We start from the raw sequence: 12,086 nt of genomic DNA on the forward strand, positions 1-12,086 counted from the left end.
TAACTCCTTCACAGCACAGATGAGACCTGCAGACCTTGATCCTCTCTCAAGGGAGAGAAAATGACGAAATGACAACATGTAGAGAAACAATATAAAGACACCAAGGTCACTAAAGAACGAGTCAAGTCCCAAATAGAAGAAGAAGAATAAAGAGATGCCCAAGTATTGAAGGTAAAAGTTCTTTTAGTAAAGCCATAGAGATGGACTGTGATATACTAAAATATCCCCTTTAATTCATGAGAAAATAAGGGAGAATAGTGTGTTCAAACTGTAGATGTGAACAGAAACATCCATAATGAAGCAAAGTAGATGCTGAAAGAGCGGTGATCCCATGAGAAACCTGAACAGAGAGATTAAAGTAATGAAGACCCTTTGCCCCCAGAGAGGAAATCTCTGTTCCCAGAGATAAAAATAATCACAGAAATAAATTAAGAAAACCTTTGCTTTTAAACAACTCATCCTTGAAATAATACCCCATAAGTTAACATGACCCATTAGTTCAACTGTCAGAAAGCTGTAAAAATAGGAGGAACTTCACAATTACAGATTTTTTTCCTGGGCAGCTTCTCTTTGTGGAAATAAAGACATGAAAAAACTGTTTCTTGTGAAAAAATCTCCATAGCATGGCAAGAAAAAACTCCTCTCCCTACAGGAACTGATAAAAAAACTATTGTAAAAATAATAACTAATTTAAAATCCCAAGTTTTATCTCTACATTGTCAGTTGGTAAAGAAAATAAGTCGGGCAGGGGGAAGAAAAGTATTCTAAAGATTTTATTCTAATTCTCATTATGCTTTTAGTTCTGTTAATGCAGTTTTCTTCATACCTTTGAAGTTTTAAACCTGTTTTACCCTCCTCCTAATCCATATCTCACAACAAGAAGTAAATAAGTGAACTAGTAATTTTAGTCACGCTAAACCCTCCACATTATTTAGTGCATTAGCCAAGAAACTCAAATTAGCAATTACATAGGGCAGGGGTCCAGTCATAAACATGGATCAGGGACATGACCTATTATGGAATGATCCCACTAGCGACCTAATTTCCATCCTTTCAGTATCTCACCTCCCAGGGCCTTATTCCCTCCATGTCAGGAACCTGGTCCAAGGTATGATCTATTCCAGCAAATTTGGTTCCCACATCCTTCTCTATTATACTGTTCATCATTATGAAATGTAAAAATTGCACAAACAATAATGGAATCTTCTTTGCAGTATTGCTTCAAGGCAAGTGTGCCTTCCCATCTCTTAGAAAATTCCATTGCTTTGGAGTTGGGCACCACAAAAATGAAGAAAATTGCATTTACAAGTCGCCTCTCTATTATTTCAATGAACAAGTCCCTCTAACCAATCAATCATTGCAGTTTACAATTTCCTCATGAAGGGAAGAGGAGGGGCAGGCACTGATCTCTTCTCTGGTGACCAGTGACTGGAGCTGAGGGAATGGCCTGAAGCTGAGTCAGGGGAGGTTTAGGTTGGATATTAAGTAAAGGTTCTTCATCCAGAGAGTGGTTGAGCACTGTAACAGGCTCCCCAGGGCAGTGGTTGCATCACCACAGAACCAAGCCTGGCAGAGTTCAAGAAACATTTGGACAATTGTCTCAGGTGCAAGGTGTGACTCTTGGGAATGGTCCTGTGTAGGGCCAGGAGCTGGAACTCGATGATCTTGATGGCTCCTTTCGAACCCAGAATGTTCTGTGTGATTCTGAGTTTTAGTTTCCACCTGTATTCTGAAAATTTCCTGTAAGCTAGCTATTTCTATTTTTTTTTTTGCTTCAGGGGCCTGCAGCATCATTCTAAGGTCTCATAGTGTGTTCAGATACTGCTCTCATTAGTGAGCTGCTATCAAAAAAAAATACCACTCTGCAGTCAAGCAAAGTCTTGACATACCTAAAGACTCTTATAATTCAATTAATGGGGCACACAGAGATGTGTCAAGCTCATTGCAAACAGCTCTGAGAAACCTTCATCAGATGTGTTTGATACATGCTGGTTTTTTTGTAGGGTGGTTCTTTTCAGCAGAAGCTGTTCTTTTGTTGAGAAAGCCGTGCTCTAAATGTGAACCATTTTTCTCATAGGTATAGGTCCCTAAATTAAAAAGCAGACTGTTTATATGAATTCCTGGGCTCCTGTCTTAATAATATGTTTTACAGTTCATCTAAATATTCTCCAGTTTTATGAAGTAGGAGAACTATTTCTGGATTGTTTGACTGAAATTGTTTTATAAAGTGTACATATATTGTATTAATAATTTAGCTGTTTTAACAAAGGCAAATGATCTCTAGAAATTTCAGCTATTTCAATTTAAATGTGAAATTGCTTCTCCCTCTTTTTTTCCCCAGATATTTAATTCTGTCTTCTTCAGATTCAATGCTCTGCTAATGTTCAATTGCTCCCCATGTTTCTTTAATGCTTAGGTGAATGGGGTGTATTCATTAGAAGATTTAGGTTTTTAGATCCAAGCTCAGAGGCAGACTCTCAGCTGAGATAAACAGGATGGTCACAGGCTCTATAGAAGAGGAAAGACTCACTCTGCTCTTGCCACCAGGCAAGGACATGCAGTGTGTGCTGCATTTGCTTATTAAACTCAAGCTGTAATACTGTAGTTGAGACAGATAAGATGGTGATGCTACTGCATCCTACCTGGGTATTCCAAACATAATTTTTACCTTTCTCAAACTGTCTGCTTACACCCTGATACCTGTTACAGCTACATTGAATCCTTATCTAGCCAACTGAGATAATAAAATGGAAATCTAAAATGGGAGTGCACACTTTAGAAAAATAAAAAGAAAACCAACAACAAACCCCAAGCCTGCTTTTGAACCCCATTATTAATGTTTTTTAAAAAGTGAAGTATAAAAAACCAGTGAGCTACTAAAGGAAGAAATGTCCCTCTGGACAGATTGATTCTAAGTCATAGTGTGTGTTTTCTCAAACAAAAAACACCAGGCTGAGCCTCTTTCAGATTAATAAGGTGGATGAGCCTATTCTTTAAATACAGCACTAAATTAATGTAAGGCTATTCACCAGGACTTGCAAGGCAGTAGCAGCAGTGTTCTTGGTTTAGCCAAGTGCTAGTCTCTGATCTTTCAAAACTGTAATCTGCCTTTTCTTAAAATAGATGCATTTTGCACAGGGTGATGCTAAACCTTCTGGAAGGAACTGTTGCTTAATGAGAAGCCTGAGGCATGTTGGATTTCCTCTCCAGTGGCTGTGTGCAGCCTATCAGTTACTTTGTTACTTAAATAGACAGAATTGTAGGTTGATGCGTTTTATAGTAGGAGTCCTTGCTCTCTAGTCAGCCAAGAACATTACAGAGCCAGCGTCGTAGGTGTAAGTCACAAGAGTACAACCCTGTTTGCCCTTGACCAAAGCACATTTACATAAAAAATAGAGGTCTTGCTGAAACACAGGTCATGTGTTCTGCTGCAATTAAAAATGTGATCACAGTTACCAGTGGTTATAACAGCTATAAAAAATTAAAATGACAAGATAAATTTATATTTATTATAAAGAATAAAATTTATAGTGCTCATGAGCTGTGCATTACTGCAAAATTGCATATTTTGTTTGAAGGTAGTGCTTTCACACAGAACTGAAAATCTCCAGGATTCAGAAACTGTGAATTATTCAAGACTGTGTTAAAAAAAATTATCAGTGCCTCTTCTCCCTCTCTCCCTTTTTTTATTTTTTATTTTTTCTTCTTTTTATGGAGACACACTTTTCAGTGTAATTTGTAGAGCAGTGGTAATAAGGCATGCATAGGTGGGAAAGAGCAAAAATCTTCTTATGAAGTCAGGAACTGTGGTACTTTCTTCCAAGTTTCATGGGCCTGAATCCTAGGAGTAATACCTATAAAAATACTTTTTTTTTGCCTCCAGCATGGTCATCTGTGATATTCCACAGCAGCTGCATTCCATAGAGCTGTAGGATTACAGGATTGCAACCTTTTAAAATCACAAGAGTTGACACTAATCCACACATACAAAAATCCACTTTAGGTCTCTGAGTGAAAAACAGTCCCATCCATTCACCACAGATGCATCTATTGCTTAAAAATACTGGTTTCTTAATAAAAAGCAGGAGACATTTTTTATATTTATGCACAAAAAAATCTTTTGCTTTGCTAGAGCTAGGGAAAGAACAAGAAGGGGCATAAATGAGTGGAAAACTAGTCTAGGTAAAACCAGAAGCGTAACTTCCTTCCTAGATGAAGGAAGCTCTTTCGTTGTGGAAAGCATAATGATAAGGATTTTCAAGAACCAGGACACTTTGACATCCAGAAAACCATTGTCACTTGCAGTAGTTGATAAACTGAAGAGGCAAGATAATGAGATCCCAACAGTAGGATCTTCGTTTGATCGAAGTAAAATAGTAATGCCTGCTTCAGTAGAGAATCTCGTTCATATCTACTAGTAATATTTCAGCGTACATTTTTTTCTGAACATTGGTATTTACCTTGCATTTCCACAAACAACAAGGCTGTTGTTACCATGTCCTCTTGTTTGAAAAGAGGATTTTGACTGTTGCTATGTGATAGCACATCTAGACAGATTATGTAAGGTGAATCCTACAGGGGAAATACTAATACTCTCATCTGAGACACATGTGCCTTTCTGCAGTGTAAGGGCAGCTGCTCCTTTTTCCTGTCTTTTTTTCACTGGGGAAGAAAGTTTATGACATTTTCCTGGTCCATTCAGGTCAATTTCAGGATCAATAAGTTTATTATTAGAAGATCAAGAGGGAGGGTTTTTATTAGAAGTGCTAGAGAAAAGGAAGCAATCAGGTTCAAGAGGTGGAGCACAGGATTGGTTGGAAAGAATACATGAGAGAGTTACATATCCACTAATGTCATTATGAAACTCATTGTCAAATGGCACTCTAATATGAAGACTGGGCTTCTAGTGCTCTTACAGCTTCTTTAGATCAAGCAGTGAGGAAATAGGCTGGCACTATTATGTGTTGTATTATTTAATCATAGAATCATACAACTGGTTAGGTTGGAAGGGAATTTAAAGCTTATCTAGTTCCACCTCATTATGCAGTGCTGTGTGTAGTGTGTGGTCAGTTCCCCTCTTTGAGTCACAAGAAGGGTATACAGCTGCTCTTTTTGGTGAAAATAGGGCCTCTGCAAGGAAAAGACAATACCTGATGGGTATTTTACTTTATCAAGATGATTTTCTTCTGATGAAAAAAGAGCTTTTAGATTTAAGGGTTTTTTTTTTGTTTGTTTGTTTTGGTTTTTAGTTGGTTGGGATTTGAGGTTTGTTTTTTTCCCCCAGTGGCAGATTAGCCACTGACAGACAGATCTGTTCCTGGCTCTTTAATTACAAGGGTCTGGTGTGATTTCACAACCAAAAGGCTCAGAAGAACAGTAGCAAAATGAATTTACAGAAGTTGGAGGAAAACTTGGAAAACTTCTTGGGAAGGTCTTTCCTGAAGTTTTCCTGAACAAAACTACAGTATCTTACTGCCACAAGAAGGTGTTTGCATGCTCATTACTGGTCATTTCAAAGACTTTCACAGTGAAAATATTCTGGGGGCTTTAAAATGTTCTTTGCAGAAGAGACAGATTTAGATACACTGATAGATTCTGACGGCGTAAAAGGTTCATTCATCTTTTGCTCAGTGTCAAACTGAAATATATCTTTATGAAGATTTTGTGAGTCACAATTTTTAGAGAGGTCTCCTGAAAAAAAACTATGCATTCAAACACTCTGTTAAGCTTCTTGCAACAGATCTCAACTACAGTCTGCCTGCATCTGACAGAACATAACAAAAAGGAAAATGCATTTATTAAACACAGAGAGGAGTTGAATCACACACTTTAAAACCAAAGGGAGCTCTTTTTGACAGAGTCATGTCAGTGCACAAAATGCATTTCACATGGCTTCTGAATGCTCTACAAAATGCTTTTTAAATGATACAAACTCTCCTTTTCATCTTAGTGTGTACGAAGGTATATGTATATTTAAAAATAAGGAGAGAAGTTAACAATAGTTTGACAGGCACAGGACCTGCAATTCACATCTAAACTTGTTTCTGAATGTTCCCAGAGGTCTTATGTGCTGAAAGAGTGCACTGCATACAGGTCACACCAGGTTGGTTATGCTGTTAGATTATCCAGTTTGACTATCATTTTGTTTACCTTTTAGGAGGTTTGTCTTTCTGAAAATAGAATAAACAAAATGCTTCAGTGATAGAATTCATGGGAAGACTACAATTTCAGCACTGGATTTTGAAGTAATGTAGCAATTGAGAGACTCTCCAAAATGTTTTACATATACCTATATCCTAAGTATTATAAGTTAAACATTATAGTTGGAGCTTTATTACACTCTTTCTTCCAGTGATGCCCAAACCCACTGCAGCTTTGTGCAGCAAATAGCCAAAGCAGCAGGTGATCCCAGCCTCAGGTGTCCTCAGGAGTCAGCACTTTTCTGCTTTGAATCTATTGATAGCTAGAAGCAGCTGTTCCAAGCAAAGGACAATAACATACTGTTCATTTAAGCACCCAGAAATACATTATCCGTGTTCACAGAATAGTTTCCAGCCATTTGGAAGCCTTTGTGAACATTGCATATCAAGCCAGTGAAAGAGAAATAAATGAAATTAAAATCCACTCACCACTTGCTGTAGCAGGACCCTGATGCTGGTGGGAATCTGTCACATTGCCTCCCCAGTCCTCTGCAGTTAATTGTTTGGGTTCCTGATGTTCAAAGCACCTTGAAATAAAGACACGGGATTTGTGGTAGAAATGCTTCAGGGTTTATGTCAGGATCTCCTCATTAAAGTTCAGTACACAGAATCACAGAATGGTTTGGGTTTGAAAAAGCCTTAAAGATTATCTGGTTCCAACCCCTCTGTGATGGGCAGGGACACCTTTCACTAGACCAGGTTGATCAGGGCCCATCCAGTCTAGCCTTGAACACTGCCAGGGATGGGGCATTCACAGCTTCCTCCAGTGCCCTGCTACCCTCACAGTACATTATTTACATTCTTTTCTGAAGCCAGACCTCTTGCTTTTTTTGAAAGCAGAATGAATGTCCTGTGTTTACCACTGATGCCTAAACAAAGAGGACTGTATAAATTTGGCTGCTATGGATCATGTGTTAGTACAACCACCACTATAAAATCTTAGAACTAAATTTTGACAGTACTAATGCTGATTACTTATGTGCAGTACAAACAGGTAAGCTAGGATTGGTAAAGGCTGCATCAGGGATCATCATTATTTATTAGCTGTACCCAGCATGACAGTCTAAATAATATGAAAATATGAAATTTAATCTGATAAAATTTTCGTTACTTTCCGTACCATTTTCCCACACTACTTTCTGTTCTTTGCATCCAGAGACCTCAAAAACAGAACACAGAGCCCTTTCTCAAAAAGGGAAATCTGGGGTGTTTTGCCATGTTATTAGATCCTGATACAACTTCCTTTTATCTAATGTCTAATGGTGGTAAGCTCAACTAGATGACCTGGCAGTTCATTTGAAGGATACATTATCTGTATTAAGCAGTGTTTCCCTAAAGTTTCCTTACTTAGTCCTTCTCTAAAATAATGCTTTGTTTAGTTCTACTGTGACCAGAGATCTTGCATACATTCCAAAGCTTTATTTTGGACTGATTGCATACATCAAATATCACTCTGTGGGAAAACGATCCCAGTTTCTTCTCTTTCCATATAAACTTCTTGATTCTATGTATTGCTTTGTTGCACTTCAGTCAGCTGTGACTAGCAAAGGAACTTCTTCCTGTTGAAACTTCAGACTGATGAGTAGATTCCTAATACTTTACCAGCTGTCACTGAAAAATAATATTGTATTTTAACAAAATTGATATTGAGTATGAATGTGTATGTCTGCTAACATCTTGAGCAGGATTTTTTTTAAAAAAATATGTGTCAATGGAATCACATTAAATTTCCTAAATGAAGCATCTCAAGTCATAGTTAAAGCATGCCCAAGCTAGTTGTGGCTGCTACTGGCTCTTGCTCACATGTTCAGTTCCAGCTGAAGTTCAGAGAGGAAAGAGCAGTAAAAGGCTTTTCATGTGGTAACATAGATCCAATTGCTGCTGTTTCAAGAAATGTAATCAAGTGTCAGCATAAGTCGGAGGAAAACAGCTGAGAATGCAGTCCAGGCCTCCTGCCACTCAGCACAGCATCCCTTGGCTCACATTTTTTCTGCTGGGTCGTTCCCACTGATGTAACAAGTGTCCTCGCTTTTGGCTTTTGGTCTATTTCTGCTACGGAAATGATTGTCAAGAGGATGCAATACAGCCAGGAACAAAGCAGCCCTTTTTTCTCTGGTGATAGGGAGAGGAGGTGCTGGCCACCACCGGCTGCTGGTCAGGCTGTACAAAAATATCTTCTGTGCTTCATCAGCCCTCCAGGCCTCTGGATACCTTGTGATTTGTGGTGAGAGGTGGCGGCAGATGGAGCAGGTAAAGAAGTGTGAGAGAGAAGTTGCCCTCCACAGCTCCTGGAGCATCCCTGGGGTGCAGGATGAGGTGCAGAGCTCCCGAGAATTTGGGTATTGTCTTACTCTGTCTCATGAGAAGATGAGAACTCACAGCAGGAGTGAGGAGATAAAAAGGATCTCTATTTTTGGTGTAATACTCCAGGTTCTCCTCCCATCAGGCTTCCCAGAGGATGAAGATCACTTCTTCAGCTGTCCTCTCCCCCAGACTTTGGTCAAGAAAGCTGTGCCTAAAAGGCAGCTAGATGGCTGGTGTTGGGATATATGGGACAGTGCAGAAGCTGGGCACATGTTCCAGTCTCCTGTGCAACAGTGCAACAACCCTTAACTCCCCATCAGCTCATGGGATTTAGATTTCCTACTGAATTATCTGCTTTTATTATGTATCTTGATATTATTTAAAAAAAAAAAATAGAGAAGGGTTAATATCTCATAAGCATCTCTCAGAATTGCCACATATTTCTTACATATCCCACTCACTGGAATATCTCTGACTATACAGCATGTATTTATTTGCCTTGTATGTCCCTTATGGCTCTTAGCAGTTACTTCCAAGGTTTCTGCCAGCTGCTTATATCACCAGTGGTACTGAAACCAATTCAGATGACGTACATGTTAGTAAATAAGGAAAATCCCACTATCTCTATTACCTTTTCCTGTTGTCTGCTTTATTACACAAGTGGCACAGGTTCTCTTTGTTGTGTAATGGAAGCTTTTGCAGGCGTAGTAAAGCAAACTTCCCTGGGACTATTTTTAGAGGTGATCATGGGGATTTGGATTAGAATAGATTAAGTAAGGATTTCTGCACAGATGATACATATACCTTTACTTAAAGACATGTGACCTGACTGATTGAAGAGGTGTTTATGAAATAAGTGAAGCTGAACATATCACAAAAATTGGAGTGGAAAAATGATGGGTCATCATCTGTGTGTCCACAGACTGGACTGTGTTTTTATGTAGTGTACTGGGAAATGGATCTGCAAATGCTCATAACGCTGCAAAACAAAGGTGGCAATTTTGTGCCTTCAGTATTGAGGCACTGTCAGGGGCACTGCCATTTGAGCTTGATTTTGGGTACAGGATTGGGTTTTGGGCTACTCTCTTCCTCTGCAGAGCAGGGAGAGTTTGCACACTGAAGTTCCATCCCTGCTTAAAAACTCTTTTGTACTTCTCTGATCACTTTCACTGGCAAAATTAGCCTCTCCTGCCTTACCTCCTCCAGGCACATGGGGTTTTGATCAAGCAACAGTTGGACGAAATTTATTTAAATTTCTAGGGTTTTTTTTTGTCACCTTCCTAATACAAATGTGCATGTGACTAAGCTGTTGCATCCCTTTATTTAAAAAGTCAGCCTAAATTATTTTCTGCAGATAATATTATGGTTTATGTGCTTGATGGATTTCTGTAGCACATAAACACCATTTCTTGCTGGGCTGATGAGCTCATCTCTGTTGCTGTTGAAATAATCAATTTAAACCAAATATAAGACAAGCTCAAGGCACTTTTGAAAGTTTCTCAGATTGCCACTTTCATACTGGAAGGTTTTGTGCGTGATACAAAAATTAGTATCTAGCAGATCATGGTGCTCAGTGCTACAGTTTTCTCTTTTTAATACAATATAAATTTAGAATCTCTGTTAGAGTGAAGTTCCCCACAGTTGCAGAGCTTTTAGTGGCAATCAGAATTATCATAATTACCCTCAAATGATTTTGGGAGATTTTCCTTGAAATACTTGACCTGATTTTAATTTTTGTTTTTTTGCTTTATCCAAGAATTATGATTATATATATAATTATGTTATAGTATGAGTTTTGTATAAGACACAAATATTAAACATATGAATTATTATCTTAATGAATCAACAAGATAATGCTTCAACACTAGTTTTTATTCCTTTATTTTTTTAATTATTTCATTTCTACTACTTTAGATTTTTTTTTTTTATAGTTTTTAACTTAGACTTAATTTTCATTGTTGTTCTTTCATGTGACTATGGATTATGATAAACCATTATCTCATTTAATTCAACTACATGTGGTTTTAATCACTGCTAGTAAACCAGCCTTGCAGAATTGTCATTAGTACTTATAGATGCATGCAAAAGAAACTGGACAGTTGTTTATCACAATGTTTATGGAGAGCAGTAGGTAATACAAATTTAGCCTTTTGCAGACTCATTTTTGTCTGGGGTAATTGGCAAAAAACTATAATAAACTGTTTTCATTCTCAGCCTCTTGGTGGAAAATAAGCTGGCTGAAGAGAACTTTTAAAAAGCTAAATTAATTGCATCCTGTATGTGATTTGCTTGTTATTCAGCTTGAATTCAGTATTGATCTTTGAGTATTTCATGTGCTCTCTACTATTTGTAATGATCTAGCATACAAATAGCCTTACATCAGTAATTTTGTCATAATATCTGATTTATAAAATTGTCCCCTGTGATAGCCGTGATTTTACTTAATCAGACGTTATTATGTCATTAGCCAACACAGCTGAGCAAAACACAGTTTCTTTTCATAGTGGCAGCACTATTCCAGTCTTGCATGAATTCAAAGGCACAGGAAGACTTATAATTTTAAACAGAATCAGAAGATTCTGTTTGAGGAAGGTCTTGCAACCTTTGATTAACTTCAGGTAGTCCCATGTTTGTTATGTTGATTTGTGGAGTGTGAGAAGAAAATAAGAAAAATAGTTATATTTTACTTAGAATATATGGAAAACAAGTAGATTATCTGAGACTGTTTTGTCACATATTCTAAATATTGTTAATTTTGCAGCTACTTCAAAACAAAGGGGGATCTTTCAAAACTGTGCTTGTTACAGAAAAATTCAGATATATCATCTACTACAAAAAAAAAAAACCAACAGTGGGAAAGCTCTGTGAAATGCCAAATATTCCTCAGAGGAAAGATAGAGCCCCCAACACCTGGAAGTATTGTGGCTTCTACTTGGAAAAAAACCCATTATTGAGTTGACTTTCAACCTCCCCTTCTGTGGAAAAACAACAGTAAATGTTAATGTAGTTGGTATGATGGATGACCCTCTCTTTCTTGTTTGTCACACAGAGACAGTGTGCGCTGTTTGAAGAACGAAATAGGATCTGTTGCAAACTTTGTTTCATATTTTACATCTCTTATGCAGAGAGGATCTGTTTCATTGGTCTGGGAGAACGATGGGGAGCAACCCTGGCCACTGACTGTGGGAGAGCAAGTCAGATAACAGAGTATCCTTGAAAAGCAGGGATAATGTGTTTGCATGCTGCAACGTATGTACAGTTACACTGTCTAATACTTGATGTTTATTACTATATATTAATGGGAACAGTTTGAGTTTTATTATTATTTAAAATAAATGGTGTTTGAGGACATATGGAAGAGAAGAGAGGAGAAAGGATACTGTTGAAGGAGAAAAGTCCTTTTAGGCAGAGGACATACTTTTAAGAATTATCAATCTTCCTTTCTCCTAAAGCCTTCACAAGTAGTGAATACTTCTTAGAATTGATTTTATTGACAAAAATCAATGTAAGATTAAATTTTAAAAATGTGGGGTTTTTTTCATGTACACTGACCATTTCATAATTGCACTGTGGCCTTTCATA

At 37.8% G+C, this 12,086-nt stretch overlaps 1 protein-coding gene across 1 annotated transcript in view; it reads left to right on the forward strand.

Annotated features, from left to right (window-relative positions):
- The window catches only part of ANKRD33B (ankyrin repeat domain 33B), a 56,727-nt gene that overhangs the window by 17,675 nt on the left and 26,966 nt on the right, over positions 1-12,086 (forward strand). The gene's annotated exons all lie outside the window — the stretch shown is intronic.

This window comes from Cyanistes caeruleus, chromosome 1, assembly GCF_971803275.1.
Source record: "Cyanistes caeruleus chromosome 1, bCyaCae1.hap1.1, whole genome shotgun sequence".
In the NCBI taxonomy this organism is placed as follows: Eukaryota; Metazoa; Chordata; class Aves; order Passeriformes; family Paridae; genus Cyanistes; species Cyanistes caeruleus.